General features: G+C 44.0%; 1 long non-coding RNA gene across 3 annotated transcripts in view; it reads right to left on the bottom strand.

Moving 5' to 3' along the window:
* LOC146763274 (uncharacterized) overlaps window positions 1-18554 on the bottom strand; it is a 61263-nt gene that overhangs the window by 31811 nt on the left and 10898 nt on the right. Inside the window, exons 3-7 of one of the 3 annotated variants that reach the window (XR_014952439.1) lie at window positions 13519-17989; window positions 12142-12208; window positions 5635-11109; window positions 5235-5310; window positions 1681-1931 (exon numbers count right to left, since the gene is read on the bottom strand). This is a non-coding gene — a long non-coding RNA (uncharacterized LOC146763274). Of the gene's footprint in view, window positions 1-1680; window positions 5311-5634; window positions 11110-12141; window positions 12209-13518; window positions 17990-18554 lie in introns of all 3 variants that reach the window. The other 2 variants (XR_014952440.1, XR_014952438.1) reach the window with 2 other exon arrangements.

Below are 18554 nucleotides of genomic sequence, written 5' to 3'. Positions count from 1 at the left end.
AAGCCATAACTAATATTGATACTTTTGAAGTACTGTAAATTACACCCCAAGTATATTTTCTCCATTTAATGCACATAAAAATATCTTCTTCATTTTGAAAAACTTGGTGACACAGTATTTAAAGGACACCATTTTACAACAATATCATGAAGAAGACCAGGGTGTCACGAAGGACTTTTGGGGAGTTTTCAATCTGAATTTCTTGGTTGATTCTATAAAAGATAAAATCAGGGCTGCTGGGGTTTTTGGGTCATGTTTTCAGTGCTGAAAGGCCTCAAAGGTACATCTAAGTCCTCTAGATTGGTTTGGAAAATCGCAGCACATCTTCCTGAGTGAAGCAGGCTCCTTCCAACAGCCTCAGGATTATGTCTAATGAGTCACATCTCTTCTTAGTCTTGTTCCATTTCTCACTATTATAAATCACTCTAATCTCATTTTATGAGCACTGCATAAGAAGGCAGGCACTGAAAATTACAAATAATAGGTCAAACTGTGATTTGTGAATAGCGAATGCAATATCCCTTCCATTACCTGGAAGTTGTTTGTATGATGGAAAGGAAAAACTGGACCTCACAATGAAACAGAATAAAGCAGATATATTGGCTCTTTTACCATCTTAAAAAATGTTTACAGTGTTACTAATGTAAGACTGATTGATACCATCTGTACAGTTCTTGTATTGCTGCTCCGTGGTGGGATAAATTAGTATTCTCTGAACTTTCCTTGGGTAACAAGCCATGAGTGCCCGAGCCCTGCCAATCTCAGTACATTCAGTGCTGCCAGTATAAATTGCTCAGTCCCTTTGCCACCAGACAAATGGAGTACAATTCCAGTAAAATAAATACAATTCCAGCACTGAAAGAAATTGCATCTGCTGGTGATGCCTTTTCTACTGATGTACAAAGGAGGTCGTGACAAGGAGCTAAACACAGTTGTTAAAGATGCAGTGAGCAGTTCTTCAATTCACCCAGAGACAGAAAAGAAAAATAATACTGTGGGATCCAGTTCTTCCTGGCTACATTTTTGGAAATCATTGACTACAGCTTTTGCAGAGTCTCACTAGCACCTAGGAAAGCCCTTGGCCTGGTGGGCAGTGAGCCCAGCAAGCCTGAGCCAGCATCTGCAGGTATGGTCCTGCAGAAATGCTGAGAAAATCAGATACAACAGAAATGGGAAGGTTGAAGGTGGGGGGTATTTAAAATCAATGCCATCAGCTGCTGTGCCATTTTGTATCAGGAAAGGCTCCTGTCCTTGTTAGAGATAGTGACCTTGAAAAACCATGAACCCTGGTAAGTGTGGCTGACTGGGGCAAAACATTCCCAGCCTCTAAAGAACGGTAGGTTCCTGAAGGTCTTGTTATCCATATGCTGGATATGTTAATTGCCATACCCACATCTGAACCTCCCGGGGCAGGATGGAGGCAGGGAGTGCTTGTGCCTCAGGGTAGTATCGAGGATTAAGTCTCCATAGAGGCTCTGGCAAGAGAGCAGATAGTGTGATCTTTCCTCTGGGAAGCATGGCAAAGCCTTTCCTGGGGAGCCAGCACAGCCCCAGTGCCCCCCAGCACCCGTGGCTCAGCCCTGGCACAGACATCCCTGCACACCTGCGATGCTCACCTTGGGGCTGTGTCTTCATGCCACGTCATGGTGTGGCTTAATATATAATCCTAAAAGAGCTCACCTGGTGATGTCTTTATCTTGAGTGCAGCAGCAGCCGGTGTGTGCTATTTTCAGCCTTGCAGGCTTGTTTGGAGCATCTCTCCTGCTGTTTCTTGAGTTGAAGCCCCAGCCGAGTTCATGCCCAAGGGAATCACAGCGCTGCCTCAGGTGAGCACACAGGAATGTGCTCAGAGTAGGTCTGTCCTGACTCACTCCCAAACACCAGCTGCGAGACAGGACCAGCAGCTTACCCTGCTCCAGCAGCCCTCATGTCTTTGGAGAGAAAGAGTTGTACTGGTTTATGATGGAATAATGCCAGGCTTGGAACTGGAGGCACTGTGCCCCACACCCTCTCTTCTTGCCTTGGACAGGCACTAGTGATCAACTCTTGTCATACCATTTAAAATAGGGGAGGTTTATTAGAATCCCCTGTAAATCAGGCCTGAAATTACCACTGTGGATTTGCAATAATCCTGAGTCCTGCTGAACAGCTCATACTGCTTCTGCTTGAAATTCCCATTTTAAAACCACTTTTGCAACTCCCCCATGAAGGCAGCTCGATTTGTAGCTGTACACCAGGACACAGCACAGCCAGCCAAGCTGGGAGAGGCTCTTTCCCTTTAATGACAGCCATCTGCAGGTTCCTATAACTTAGCAATGTTCCCAGCCATGATTTATGGAGGGTGCTTAGCTTTACGGTACAATCTTTACTATTTTACAGGGTTCCTTTTTTTCCTCAGTTAAATGTTGTTTTCTGAATAATTCCAAGCTGCCAGTAGGTTTACAGAGGAGAAAACTGGAATGAATCTCTCCTTGCTTTTATTTACTCCTATTTGAGTACTGTGTTTCTGCATCCATTTTGGAGATTTACAGTGGTATTAAGGTTGCTTCCCTCATCCTCGTTTTATAGATTTCTGCTGCAATCATTTTGAAAACCAGAAAGCTGACAGGAAAATTAGGAAATTAGATATCATATTCCTGTTCCTTCCAGTGCACTGATGAAGAAGGGGAGAAGAAAAATCAACTGGAGGCATAATAAATAACACTATATATCCTGGAGTCCCCTCACTGATGCTGGCACTTCCTTTGGGCATCCCACTGCATCCCATCCCACCAGCACTGCTCTGACCCCATGGACATTGGGCTGTACCTGCAGCTGTTGAGGCAGCAGCTGTCCAAGTGCCAAGTTCACAGGCTAATTGCTCATCTAATTTAATTGCTAATGGTGGCCCTGGGAGCTGCAGCTCCCCATGCTGAAGTTATCTCAGCCTATTGTTCAAGCTTATTGAAAATAATTGCCCCAGAAAGAGAAAAATATTGGTGGTGACCATCAGCTCTAGGGACAACAGTGTGATGGCTTATCAAATATGACCTGAAACACCATCTCCATCACCACCAACACCTGAGAGCAGAGGAGTCTCATAACCTTATGGAGGACAGCAGACAGAGGCCTCCCTGCAGCTCACTGCACACAGGAGTTGCACTAGCTTGCTCCAGCATCACCAGCTCTCCAGAAAAAACAACCTCTAAATCAACATTTCAAATCATCATGCAATTGTATGGGCCAAACTGTATGTGTTCTTTAATTTTTGTATATTTTTATCCCACAAAATGAGTATTTAAAACTCATTTAAATGATAACGTGAATTATTCTCATTAAGTGACTTGCACTTAGATTTGACACCTGATGTTCTAATGGGAAATGGGGGATTTTTTAATGCTGTAACTACACTGGATATAAAATATAAAGATGGAAATGTAGGGAGAAAATGCAATATCAATGGAACAACGATGGAGTAAAGAAAAATCAAATGGGCTGCTGGCTGCAGTGCAGGGGCCCAGCTGTCCCAGAGAGGCAGCCAGCTGGGCAGCAGGCAAGGAGGCCAGGCAGATGTCTGGCTTCTGCTGTTGGCTTTGATGGCATTGATGTGTTCCCACAGAGCATCTTGATACCATCAAATCAACGTTTCCCAACAGAAAGCATCTCGGGAAACAATTCTGATGGAAAACTGTTGATGCACTTCATTGGCTGCTGATCATAGAATAATTCCTTAGATTAATATCAGAAGGCACCCATAAGGTCATCGAGTCCAACCCCTGCTCCTTGCAGGACTACCTGACACTGAATCATAGAGCTCAGAGCATCCTCCAAATGCTCCTTGAGCTCTGACAGGCCTGGTGCTGTGAGAGCTGTTCCAGGGTCTGGCTGCCCTTCTACTGAAGAACCTTTCCTTTCCTGAGCTTCTGACACAGCTTCATCACATTTCCTCCTGACCTGTAGCTGCTCAGCAGCTCTCCCTCCACTGAGGAAGCTGTAGGCTGTGGTGAGGTTTCCCTCAGCCTGCTCTTCTCCAGGCTCAACAAACCAAGTGACCTCCAAGTCTTGCCCTCAAAGCCTTTCACCACCTTGGTTTCTCTCCTCTGGACACACTCTGAGTGCTGCACTTCCAAATAAGTTAAGAAATAAATAAACAAGCCCTTTCCTCCCCAGACAGGCCTTTATCTTTCTCCCTCTTGCATCACAAGCAATGTTCACCCCTATCCACCTTCATATCACTCAGGATGGTGCAAGGTCTTTCCCATCCCCTTTGGTCATGTCCTTTCCAAGCAAGCCTGAACATAAGGAATTTTTGGATCACAGAGGCTGGTTCCTATGTCCAAAATTTTTTGCCTTCCCTTTTCCTCCTCTTGTACTCCTGCAGCCTTTCTGCAATGGGTCACCAGACCTGCAGGCAGATCAGAGGTGTAGGTGTGCAGGGATTTAGCCTTGGCATAGTGATGCTCCTCATTCTTGGAGCTCTCCTCAATCCTCTCCATGGCCATGAGGATGGTGCCAGCCTCTGGAGAGGAGCAGCTGCAAAGGCTCCAGCACATTTTCCTGCTTAAGGACAAGTGCTAATTCAAAGCTCATCATTCTGGATGTGTGGGCAGACCTGTTTTAGCAAGGGCATTAATTTGCACTTATCAGTACTGAATTTCACCTGCCAGTTCATATCACCCTGATACTTATTTCTGTAAGATCCTGCTGCAGACCTCTGCTTTAGGTATGGCTACTCTGGACAAATCTGTGTCAGCTGCAAACTTCACCATCTCACTACTTGTGTCTTTGTTCCAGGTAATTCTGAAATACGCTGACAGTGTCCAGCACAGGCACCTGCAGGATTGCTGCTCTAATTTCCACACACTGTTAAAATTGATATAGGACATTTTTCCTAGCCCTTGTTTCCTATGTGTAATCAGTCCATAGAAGATTAATCTTCTGAAAATCTAGTCCCATTAAGCCCTTTCAGTGATTCACTTCTGTGCTTCAGCCCTGCTGACTGCTTTCTGGTGCATTTGCCTGCTTTTGGAAGCATTAAATAGACAATCTCTGCTTGTAGGTAGCATAGTAAAGGTCACTTGTCTTGGTTTATTTTAAACTTTTTAATTTAATTCCTTCCCATTTTATCTAAATCTGTTTCCTCATTCTCCTCTAGCTTCTTCAATTAAAATGAAATATAACTGTGGTAGGATGGTTTTTCCAAAGGGATGGTGAATTTGATAACAACAGTACTAGAGTAGCTCATCAGTACTTACATCGCAAATAAGGTCCTCAGGAATAAATTAAGAGCTGACCATCCTCACCTGGGCACTCTAATGGGTGTCCGCCCCTCTAAAAAAAACCAAAAAACAAAAAACAAAGACACTTATGGTACTTCCAAACCTGGTCTGTGAGAGTTCACCCCACATGACCAACTATGATGAAAACTGAAGTCTCTCTTTCTGGGTGGGACATTTCCTTCACACAAATTCTGAAAGTCTGTAGGATTTAAAGATCCTGATAAAAGCCTTGGCATGAGGAAGCTGGGAAGGAGATCTTGCACTTGCCTTGGCAAAGCCAAGCCCTACAGCGTGGGGCAGGTGGGCAGGATTGTCCCACAGGTGAGTGTTCACCATCCACCTCCCAGCCAGCCTGGCAGGGCTTTTCTATACTGACCTGTTTGGAATGAGGATTGATTTTCATAGAATCACATTGCTAATCCTGTTGGATCACTGAGTGGCTGCATTATTTTCTTCTCTGGCTGCTTGCAAGCTCTTCAGTAAAGCTGGATCCTACTGCACTGAGTGCTCAGCTGTGTCCAGAGTTCCTGCTAGAGACCTGGGAGGGATGGGAAGGGGCTATGGCATTGGGAAACAGGCAGTGAAATACTATAGAAATCCTTTCTAGTAAATCAGATTTAATACTTTTATGCTATTACAAGCTCCATTGAAAATAGTGCAAAAACTCTTAGTAAATCTGTCCCCTAGGTGTCTTATATCTGTATTTATTCTGTCTTTTGAAATTCGTCCATTTACCCAGTTCAGTTCTTGCTTCTGGGTGTTAGTTTTTATCCAGCATGATTTAATTTTATACTGGGGATTGGGTTTAAAGCTTGCACCATGATATCTAAATAAGTTCATTAAATGCTCTAAGTTTCTCTGGTTACAAGTATAAATTCATCAGCATGGAAATAATGACATCTTAAACCTATTAAATTTAAAATATCTTTATGCTCAACCCCAGAGCTCAGATATGCCAGCCAATGATAATCAAATGCCACCCGACCACTCAAAAATTCCAGAGAAGAGAAAATGAGCTGGTTTGAGGATGCCTGCGAGGCAAATCAGGCTGTCAAAATCCTATCATTCTTGGGAGGAATTTACATAGCTCATATTAAACTCACCAGAGCGACTGGGAACCTGGAGTAATTAAATGCTGCGGGGGGATGCAGGATTCTGGATGTGGCTTAGCCAGGAGGCTCCTGCAAAACAAGGAGGTTCAGGAAGGGTCCCCAAGGAACTGGGGTGCCCCTGGGACTGGAGAAGCTCTGAGCTGGGAGCAGTGAAAGAGAGAGGAGTTTTGGGTGGTCAGGGTGGTGAGTGGGTGGATGGATGTCCAAGGGAGAAAGGCAGAAATCTCTCTGGCTTTAGGACAAACCCTTGGCTTCCCACCCAGCACCCTGCATGGGCTGACAGGGCTTTAGACCCTCCTGTCCTGCTGCCTCACAGCCCAGCTCTCTGCACACATATTGCTCCCAGATTTCAGAAAGAAAACACTCTGCTTTATTTACATAAAGAGAACTGGGAGCTTCTCCCAGCCCACTGGCTTGCTCCTTTCTCCGTGGCAGATGGCCCTGGCTCCAGCCACCCGTGGCACAGGAGCAGGTGAGCCTGGGAGCCTGGAGACAGAACACCATCCCTGATTTGCTCAGGCATCCCTGGGTTGCAATAAATGAGGGCAGAAGCAGCTGTCCCCATCCAAATCACTACTCCCCAGCCCCAGAGCACAACTGCACTGCATAGTGTTTAAAAGGTGATGGCTTTTGTTTCACAGAGGTTGGCAGCAGATAGACTCTGTCACTGCAGCAAGTGTGAGGGACCTTAATCCTCCTCTTATTGACATGACATATTGTAATGGCTTCTTTGGTTACCTATCAAGTCACTGTGTACTTAGAAAGCTTTAATCTGTAGATTATTTACTCAACAGACTGTAAAGGCTTCGCATAATAGCACATAACAGCTTCCAGCAGTTGCAGCCTATTGTGTCATGGGGAGTTTGTGTTGATTCCCCCCACCTAAATCTAACACAAGGCATCTAAGCAGCAAAAAGAATAGAAACCCCTTTCCCCCACAAACCAGAGAACTGGATTGTCTCTATCACCTCCTCCTTGGATTTCACTGTGCTCCATCTCCCTTCAGTGCAGGCATCTTTTGGACTCTCTCCCTGTCCTGTCTGTGAATTTTCACAACACCTGTAGGAATTCCACAAACCTTGAGTTCTTTGTCCCACTACTCAAAGTGGCTACAACTGGGCAGGAATCTCACAAATACTGAAGGCTGAGGGTACAATACCCACATCCCACTTGTGTTCAGCAAGCATATTAAACTGACTTTTTTCCCCACCTTCCTTACCTGGTAGCGAAAGTGCTGTATTGCACCATAATAAATCTTAATAAAAAAGGAAAACAGTATATTCAAGATTCTACATGCCAGGTTTGACATGGGTGTTGCACAACTAGAAGATGTGTAAATGTTGGTTGTAGCAGACAGAGCCTAAAAGGTTCTAATTTTACTATTCTAGCAATGACAGTAATACCAGATCATCAGAATATTGGCCATTCTCTGAGAAAAAGGAACCATGTGGATTGGATTTCTTAAAGGCATTTTTAATTTGTCTTTAAGATGTTCATAATTTAAAGGACATTCCCCACCAGGTGAAAACAACATTAATTTTGAGCCTAACTCCTCCAAATGGATTTGATTTAAAACACAGCTAATTAATTAAAAACACTTGACAATGCCCCTTTAATGTTTAACCAAAGAGCACACCATACTCCAGCTGAGCTGGTAAACGTTTATATCTTATTAGCAGGCTTCCCAAAGCTTAGAGAAAAGGATTTCCATGCAAGTTCTCATTCCCATCTTTTAATTACACCTAAACAACTCAGCTCATTATAATTCTACTACAAACATTGCTCTCAAGAGCATCCTGCAGCATGCATTTAGCAGGTACCACCAATACTTACTCCCACACCCATACTTGTGTGCATTTCTCCATTTTTAAGTGGCAATTCCTCAGCAGAAGATCTCAGAAAGTCACCCTGCTCACCATTTCTGGCACAGCGAGCACTTTGGAATTAATTGCCAACATGAAATAAATACAGCGTGAAGACGTGCATTAAAACCAAGTTATAATTAAGCAATATGGAGATTCGTCCCTGGTAATCAATAAGCTCAGGGAGCTTGGAAGTATCTGTGGGAGGCATGGGGAAAGGGTGTGAACGGCTCTCCCCTGTGGGGTGTCTCACCATCTGCTCCCCACAGTTTTCCCCCCAGAAGCTGTCCCTGCTGGGAGCTGGCAGCGTGCTGTGGTACCCCCGCAGTGTTTGCCTCTTCCAGCCACCCCCTGCTTGGGGCATCTGTCCCCGTAGCAGCCCCTGCCCAGCCACCCTGGCAGCACCCACAGCCCCTGCAGCCCCTCTCGGGTGCAAAGGGAGGAGCAGAGCCCCCAGAGCCACAATTCTGCATCTCTCCGGCGAGAAGAGGCCAGGGCTGCTCTGCTGTGCAAAGGCGTGGCTGGACTTCCAGCCTTTCCCGTGGTGTTTTTCCACCATCACAAATTCCTCCCAGCTTGCAGATGGTTAGTCATGCAAAGCAGAAATAACATCGAATTCAATCTTCAAGAACCATCAGATTGGATCTCACTTCTTAGCTCAGCCTGGGGACTGGGATGATAATTTGCCTGAGATTAAGGAGTCATTTTTGAAAATGTAAACAACATCTTGCCATGTGCTGGCCTTTTTCTGTTTACAGGGTTTGATTTCATGCCTGAAAAACAAGACTATTGCATCATCCTTGTGGAGGGATTCTGCAAGAAAGTGTTGGCTGAGTGAGGAAAATCACTAATGCCAGCTCAGAAGTCCTAATTGCCCCAAATGAATTACAAACTAAAATAGTCTGGCCCAGTTACTAGCAACCATCATACTCATAAGAGTTTGGCATGACAGCACAGAGGGAAGGCTTCATGTCAGACACCATTCTCCACCCTCTCCCTTTCCCTGTTGCTCTTCTGAACAATTCCATTAGGATTTATGCTATTGACGTGGGATTATTTCCAATACTTCTATTTCTTGTTCAAATGTATAGAAATTAATTTTCTGGTCATAATTTCAGTACCTCTGGGACATTAGCGGGCTGGAAGTAAAAATAGAACGTCATTACAGTGTCAGGTAATGCGGATGAGTGTGACTAATAACCTGAGTGTCATTGATTTAATAATCTAATAATGTCTCTGCACACTCAGCGCTCAGACTCACTGAGTGAAGATAAAGATTTAAGCCCGGCTGAAGCTGCAGATAAGAATCAGCACCTCGGCTTTAGGGATCAGAACCAGTGATAAGCAACACACGGCTGGTATCCAAAAAATTAAAGCAGGGAAAGGAGCTGGCTCGTATCTGCAGCTCAGGCTGCACAGGAGGCAGGTTTTCCATTCCCTGGGGTGACAGCAGCAGGAGGTCACAGCTGCCCACAGGAAACACTCATCAAGCTCAAAGAGAGATGCTCACCGTCTAGCAAAGGTCTGGCAGCTCTCAAATAGCTGCTGGCCTGCCAACAGCTTGTTCTATGGTTATCTAAAATGCAAATGAAAAGCCCATTAATATCAGCTACAACACCAGCCTGGAGAATTCTGGTCCACGGCCTGGAAGCAGGAGGTGGAGTGAAGCGAGTGGGATTTCGACTGGGACACAAACCTTCTGACTCGGTGTAATCTGAGTTATTCATTCAGAAAAAAGCTGCCACAAGAGCAACCAAGCTCCTTACAGATCTTTCCCTTGAGAGCATCCCTTTAGCCAGGCCCATCCTCCACCTCCTCTGATCAGCAGTGCTGGGTCTGGCCCCCCATGCTGCTGATGGATGGTGGTAAAGGTGTTGCTTCATCCTGGCAGGCCCTGGATGAGCTGGGAGATGGATCTCACCCACAGAGTATGAAACCACACAGAAATACCTGCTAATGAGACATGACACCAGGTTTATTATAATTTGGTTGGAACAGGGACAATCGATCTTCTCCAACTGCCTGTGAAAATCCCATTCCCCAGCAAGGCACCTCTAGGCTTGGCCAGTTTGAGCTCCATATGCTTTATTATAAATGCAGAAAAATTTTCCTGTACCTGGGAGTGTGCTGGCACAACAGAGGACAAGTGTACTTTAGGCAAAATCTTTGACTGCAGGAGCTTCAAGCTTCTTATAGCAAGGAAGGTTCTGCAAATAGTTCAGCTTTTTTTCAGATCATGCTCTGAAGGCCTCATCAGTCTTCCCCAATGCCACTTCATCTCAACTATATTTACTTGTTTCCAGTTAACTTCACCCAGATAACAGGAAAACTCCCTGGGGAGTTGCTATAGAAACACCCGATGGAGGCAAGGAGAGATTGGGGCAGCAGAGCCAAAAGATGCCGTTAAGATTAAGGGAGATTTTAACTCCTGCTCTGTAAATACAATTTCCCTGGAAAAGTTGCAAAATTAAGAGTTAAAATGGAAAATTTCCTGCATGGTTAGTGATGGGGTTACTGCTGATCACCCCCCCAGGGAGATTCACCACCATGAAGTAGTGGAAAAGCCTTTCCAGGGATCCTCTCTGAAGGTTTCCAAGCTCAGTGAGATTCTGTTTACTCTCAAAAGGACATGTGAATCCCATCTGCAAAAAGGTGGCTAAATTGTCCCCATATCTTTTCCAGTGCCTGGTGACATTGATAACCCTTTAAGCAAAGCAGTGTCCTTCTGCATAATGATCTGAGAAAGATTAAATGCAAGAAAGAAATATAACAAGAAGTCAAGGAGCTACCTACCATTAGCAGCTATTTGAGTGTCAAGCAGTTTTGTTTCAGGTGATTTACCAGTGCTTTTGTCCAAGCCATTCATTCCACAAAACACTATTATGAAAATAGATATCATTAGAAGCACTTTTTAATACATGAAATAGCCTTTCTTTTTGCAATTCAACTATGTATTCAATTCAATTTTTCTCTTAAATTCTTTTACCCTTCCAAGAGTTCAGAAAGCCCCAACAATAAAAACAGGCATTCTGATCTTCTGAATAAACCAGATTTTTGGAACAGTTAGTGCCCTTTCTCTTATTTGATGCTCACATACATAAATACTGAGGGTCATTAGAAATGAATTATCTATGACTGTAAAAGAGAATGAGGATTCATCAACTGTATTGATTTTTCTCATCTATGTGTATATGTGTAGCTCCTTCGGCAATTAGTCATTAACTAAACCACTGCTTCATTCCTGTGAACCAAATTTTAGTTGCATTTTCCTTCCTTGTATCTGTAAGCTTTTCTTTGTACTGTTTTTCTTCATGTGGGTTATCAGCCTGGATTTGCAGGGGTATTTCTCTTACAGCCAGCAGGGTGGTTAATTAACACGAGCTGCTGGGGGAGCCTAAAGAAAACAAGATCTTCATCAGGAAGTGGATGTGTGCCTGCCCAGGAGCTCATGGACAGACAGCCAAAAACACATGCAAAATTGTAAAACTCCTAAGGCAAGAAAAAACTAGTTGATGCACACCAAACACCTGAAGGAAATTTGAAAGAAAAAAAAACAAACCAGGAACTAAAAACCTCAGTAATTTTATATAAAACACACAGATTACAGCCAAGTAACCACCTTTCATACTAATTATCATCCAGGAGATTGGCTGGGCTACTGGAATCTGTTGGGGGTTTATGAACACGTTTATCTTAATTGCATTCATGTGGTTGTGGGGTTATTTGATTTGATCTTGAGATATGTGACACCTGATTTTTATGTGCATTTCTAACAGGTTTGAAGGATGAGCAGAGCAGGGAATGGATTGTGCCTATGTGCAGAGTTGTGGAAAATGTTCTTAAGGCCAAGACAAAGCCAGCTGTTAAATCTCATAAAGAAACAGGCAAATTCTGCATCTAATGACTTACCATGTAAACTTGTAGTCAGAAGAGATTATATCAATTTCTGTGAGTTTTGACCACCACAGAGATACTCCTTAAAAGGAAGAATAATACGATTAAAACTAATGTAAAACCTCATAAGAAACATAACTTTTAGGCTTCACTTTTTCAATACTGGGGCTTCTACAACTATTTAGGATACAATAATTTGAAAACATATTGTTTTCCACTGTAACTGCACACACAGAAAAGAATGCTCATAAAAATTAGCATTTTCCTGAACAACAAAAACATAATTGATCACCAACCAGCTCCATCACATGAGCAAACCCCCAGCTGAATCACTCAGTTGCTCCAGGTTCATTACTTGGTATGTTAATGCCCTATGCAATAAACACAACAAATGAAATATGGAATTACTCTAACCACAAATCATTACTAATTGATACAGCAAGATTCAAGGCAAGCTATCACTTGGAACAGCTTCCTGCAAAGTTATCCCTGGATATACTTTCAGGTCTGCATCCTCCCTGCCACAGAGGAGCTTAGTGAGGAAGGGCAGCCTGAGAGACCTATTTATCACATCTCATCCATCCTGAATTCCATCATTCCATGCTATTCCCAGTCAATTCAGTTTCAGGGAACTTAACTGAAATTTTTTTCTTGATTTTCTTTCCCCATGGCTTATTTGTCCTTAAATTCCAGGCTGATCCACAATGATTGTTTAAAACAGGATGCAGCCAAACTCTTCAACTCCACATTGACCGAACCCCACATATTATTATGGAAAACATAGCTTATGCTTAAGTTATTCTAATTAATCCATTTACAGGTTATCTTGCTCTTTAGTTTTCTTACTACACGCAGAAGAGCCTGAGGATTTAATAAGCTGTTTCCAGTTTTTGTTCAGGTCAGATTGTGCCCATCTCTTCTATGCACAGTCCCTCCCACATGGATCATTTGTTCATTGTGAGGATGAGATGGTTGCACCAGTGACCCGTGAGAGCTTGTGGGGCAACACATCCCATTTGCAAACCCCTGTGCCTTCTATACAGTAGAAAGTCCCCCAAACTGCTCTTATGTATTTTGAAAGGACACTTTGTGCCTCCCATCAGAGTTGTTATTTAATTTCCAGCTGGATTTAAATTAACATGTTTTGTTCATCAAATATTTAATTCTGAAGAAGAGATCAGCTCTCTGCAAAACTGCAGCATGGCCTGTGTGAAACTCTCCTGGCTGTGCTCAGGAAAGAGGAGCAGACCTTTTTACCATCCCAGACATACTCAGAGGATATTGAAGACAAAACCCTAGAGAAGCACATGTGAAAAGACAAAAAAATTCTTCCACATATTAGGTACAAAAATTCAGCTTACATAGTGCAGTGTTCCAATGAAGCTGACTTACCAGCAGTCTTAATCTTGGGGTGAAGTGTCTTAATGTTAAGAATATAAAAGAGAAATTATCCATGCACCTGTGTGGGCAGGATATTGGAGCCTGGCTCGACAGGGCAGTGTATAATTCTCCCATTCTCACTGAAAGGTAAAAGCCTCACATTACAGCTCATCCAAGAATTGCTGACAGAACTTCATCTCTCTTTCCTGCTCTACTTATTCTTCACGTAGGAAAAAAAAAAAAGGGTGGAAGGTTTGTATGGAGACCTTTCCCAGTGATGTACAAAAGCTGGGTGTTTATTCCAGCACAAAGGGTAGTGGATCTGCAGGGGCACACTCCTGCCAGCATAGCCCAGGGAAAGCAGACAGGACTCCTGGTCTAACCTCTCTGGACTACCCAGGTAAATCTCTAACCACAAGGGTCCATGGTTTTCTCTCTCTCCTTTTAAAAAATATATTTCCTTATGGCAATATTTTAATTGCTATTTTTCTGTTGCTGTACCCTGCTTGATGTGCTCCTCACATGAACACTGACTGCCATCCCCTCTGGATTTTAGATTTAAAAGGCACAAACAGAGACTGCTAGCTCAGCACTGTTATTTCAACATAACATTTTCCTTATGGAAACATCAGCACACAAGGTAAAAAAGAACCCTTAGAAATGTGTTGCCTTTGATTAAGCTTTTTCCTTGTCAGACCATACAGAGAGCTCTGTAGCTGCACAGCAGCATTCCCAGTCCAGGGTGCTCCAGTGCCTCCAAGCTCAGCACAAGATTGTTCCCCCTGCCCTAGACAGGGATGTCCCAAGAGCTGAAAAGTCTTGTGAAAAGTGCTGCTACATCTTAATTTACCAAAGCAGCTGGTGCTGGTCCTTTGCCATGGGATAACTGCTCACCTACAGACCAGCATGGATGCTTGACTTGCTGCTGCAAGAACATTGCTTTGAGTCTGATGTTCATGTGAGAATTATACCTCTAATACAACAAAAATGGCCACATTTGCCACTATCCAAAAATAGATTTGGCTTCATTTGGTGACAATGTCCTGCCAGAAGCCCAGAGGGGCAGTGGACAGAAGTGAAATTGGATGGTGAGTGTCCAGAAAAACCAATAACTGGTTAGAACCAGGGAGCTTTGCCAGTAGAAGAAGCACAACAGCCACAAAGAGCTGTTACCAGCCTTTACTCCCCTGGAAGAAATTGGCTATTTGAGCAGCAATTCACAGGAGAAAAACATGCTGGTGTGTTAAGGCTGCACACCCAGCTTTGCTCTGTGCCAGCCTGCGCCAGCCACGGGTTCTCCTCCACATCCCCATCCCTAGGACAGAAACCAGTGGATAAGCAAAGCAGAATGATGCTCCCACTCAGGTTAAGCCTCTGTGCTGACACTCCAGCCAGCCATGGAGGGGTCAGGTTTCCTACTCTGGAGATGCTTTGCATGAAATGAACTCCACGAGCACCAAACTGCCCAGTGGCACAGCAGGACTGGTAGCAGACACGTGTGACAGGGCAGGGGAGCTGAGCAGAAAGGAACATGTTTTCTACAGGCTCTCTTCAGACTTAAAAGGCACTTCTGTAAGTGATGCTAAATGACACCACCCTCCCCCCAGCCCCACACTCCCAGTTGCCTACTTACATTAGCATTTGCCAGCTGTCAAGCTCTTGCTCAGTTCCAGTGAAATCTCCTCGATTTTCTCCTCTTTCAGTGATTATGTTGAACCGCTGGGATCAGATCCTCGTGACACTGGACTTGCCTAATAAACCTCTGCTGCTTTTTTATATCTTTCTAACCTCTTCTCCTTATTAATGTGAGCCAATACAGAGCCCAGCACAGACACAATGCTCTCCAGCAGAACACAGGAATGACTGCCAGCCTCCTCAGAATTGTCTCCTAATGGAGAGCTGAGGTTCTTTACAGCAGAAACAGCTCTCAGACACACTGAGAGCTCACATAGCTTACCCAAGAGATCCTACAGACATCACATCTTCAAGAGTTGTCTAAAGCCACCTGCTTCTGAATGGTCAGGCTGGCTCTGATCACCAGTCCCTCTAGCCCAGCACCCTTGTCTCTAAGACCAAATAGTTGTGTATGTCTGCAGAAAAGCTTAGGAGCAGGATAAACTCACAGTAATTGCCTGGGGTGCTTTGATGGGCCCCAGTAATCTGGGCTTAGAGACTTTCTTCTGTCTCCTGGTGTGTAACAGCCCTTGCTGCATCTCTCTGCCATGAATTCATCTAATTGTTTCTTGCACCATTTAAGCACCATTTGGCCACCTCAGCCTCCCAGAGTAATGAGTGCCACAGTGGAACAACATGATGGGAGAAGGAACAGCTCACTGGTTTGTGCTGGTGAGGTCCCCAGCTGCAGCTGAGCTCACTCTTTTCTGCATAACCTCCAGCACTCAGCCAAAGCACCCCTTACCTTGCTGGTCTTCAAGCTCCAAAGGAAGCGCTTGTGGCCTCTCATACATTTACCAGGCCCAGCACAACTTCAGGGAAGAAAGATTTGTTAGATGCAAGAATGAGACCAGAACCCCAACTTGACTCCTATTAATGACTAAAAATTAGGCATGGTTCATGTTCTACTTTCTCCTGGACACCACAGCTGCTGCATGTGGATAAAACATCTGGCTTACCTGAACATCTTTGAGGTACTTTGGGCTTCTGGGTTGAGAAATGTTAGGGGAAAAAAAAGCAGGCATGTAGATGTGAGATGTATGTAAGCTTGTAGACATCCCTCCATTCCACTCTCAGGTTCTTGAAAATCATTTTCTCCTAAAGCCCAATTTAGAAACTGCAGGAGAGACTTGATGTTTTTATGCAAATTCTCAAATATACAGAAGTGCTGAGCTGAACTGGGATTTGAAAGGAAGGCTTCTTTGCTATTTCACCTGCCATTTAAACACCAAGCAGGGATACACTGGCAGAGGTGGCCAGAAATAGATCCAGAACTTCAAATGTGTCAAAATTGAATTTTGAAGAATAGGGGATTGAGAGAGTGTCAGCCAGTGCAGCCTGGGTCTCAGAAATCTGAGCACCCACACAGAGCCACAGAAAATCAGGTTTAGATAACAAACACGGCTGGTAAATGCCTTAACCTTTGCTGGAGCTCAAATTCTCTGCCAAAAGTTGTGGGCCAGATAAACTAATATTTTCTGATGAGAAATTGTTTTGCTGAAAGTTTCTGGCTATCCCTCCATATCACACAGCATCCAGACGTGCAATCACAGCCTTTGCCAGATAAAACATTCCTGCTCTGTGACACTCAGCCCAGGCCAAGCTGCAAAAGTTAATTTACTGCAAGTTACTGATAGTGTCACTGATGGTTTATCATTCCCAGGTTGGTATGTCTTTACACTGATTGAAACTGGTAACAGTTTGGATCTCATTTTTAATTGCACTTTGAGTCTGGCTACCTGGTTATTGTACAGGCAAAACTATAGGTGTGCAAATCAGGTCATAAACCACCACTCAGCCAGGTCATTGAGAGAACATCTAAAATGTCATGTGTGTTACTGCAACAAGCATCACTCCTAATAATAGTGTACTCCCTCAAACAGATTTTTTAGCAAGCTGTGTTTAAAAACCAGATTGGAGTTCTGATATGTCCTGACAACAGAAGTATTTAACAGAGCTGCCCTGGCTCTAATGTCCCTCTTTTGCATCCTTTCAGGACCAGAAATAGATTCATCACTATTGTGACATTAGAAAATGTGGAGATTGCAGAAACTACATGAAATAAATTGGGAATGGCAGAGTAAGTACTTGAACTGACAATACAGGAACCACTGGGCCTGTCACACCATTGCTGGGAGAATCCACAAAGTACCTTGTTAGCTGTGAGAGCTGGAATTAGAGCTGCAGCCTCACCTCCACATAGCCCAGCTCAGGCAAAATTAAGAAATTTTAGCCATGCCTTGATGGGTGATCTTACAGCCCTGCTGCCACCCAGCCTGCAGTGCATTTCAGCTGCCATTTAAATGTGTGTTTTCTCTGTAAAAGCCTCAAATGCTGCAGCATCAACATGTCAGAGTGCCTTCTTGAACAGACTGACCTCCCAGCCAAAAAGCTCTTGACCTGACCTTGGTCTTGATGCAAGAATGGTGGAAAAAAAAAAAAACATACAAGAGAAATGTTACACGTTACTAAAAATAAAATGTGTAAAAATAATTACTTAAACAAGAAACTGGACAAATAGGCAACCTATTAATGTGTTTCTAATCTAGAGGTCAGGGAGTGACATTTCCAGACATTTTTTATCTGGGCTGTGGTACAAGGTGAACCAGAAGGAAGTATGACCTTGGCATTCAGCAGACACAGGCTGCAGATCCAGAGCACAGTCTCCAGTGTCAGCTCTAACCTGCCAACCCACCTTCTCTGCTGGGAGAGGCTCTGAAGTTCACCCAGGAGCACCATTCTCGGAATTTCTGTGCAGGATGATGCCCCATGACTGCAGGAGGCACAGACCCTCTGGACAAACCATTGCCTGCAAAAAGACCAGGTAAAACAACCAAGCAGCACTGACAATAAGAGGGTGGGAAGTGACCAGCAGAATTTCCAAGTAAATCACAGCAAACCAATTTGTCAAGATAATTAGCACAGAGGCAAAGGGGAGCGGTAGATGTGATACATCTTGGCTCAGGAAGGCTTGTGACACCATCCCATTTAACTTTCACATGAGCAAAATGAGGAAATGGAAGGTAAGTGAAAATTTACCACAAAACTACACTCTCAAAATTATTATCTGCAGCTCATTGTCAACAGCACTGTGTCCTGTAGCCCGTGGTTTGCTGTCAAAACTGCAAATGCATGGCTGAAAGGGGCACCTCACTCAGGGTATCACAGCTCAAGATGACCTCCCCAGATAGAAAAACTCACCCAACATCCCCATGGTGAAGGCAAATAAAACCACCTGTGGAACATCACAACCCAACAAGTAGGTTGAGGCTCCTTAAAGTCATTCCTTTTCTCCTTGGAAGATGAGGCAGTCCCTTTCCTTGTGAAACCTTCTGTGAGCCTGCCTTGAGAGATTCTCTCTGCAATTAAAACTA

The sequence above is a fragment of the Lonchura striata genome, chromosome 4A (genome assembly GCF_050655825.1).
Source record: "Lonchura striata isolate lonStrDom1 chromosome 4A, ASM5065582v1, whole genome shotgun sequence".
In the NCBI taxonomy this organism is placed as follows: domain Eukaryota; kingdom Metazoa; phylum Chordata; class Aves; order Passeriformes; family Estrildidae; genus Lonchura; species Lonchura striata.
The sequence above is the reverse complement of the archived record's forward strand: the minus strand, read 5'-3'. Positions and strand labels throughout refer to the sequence as shown.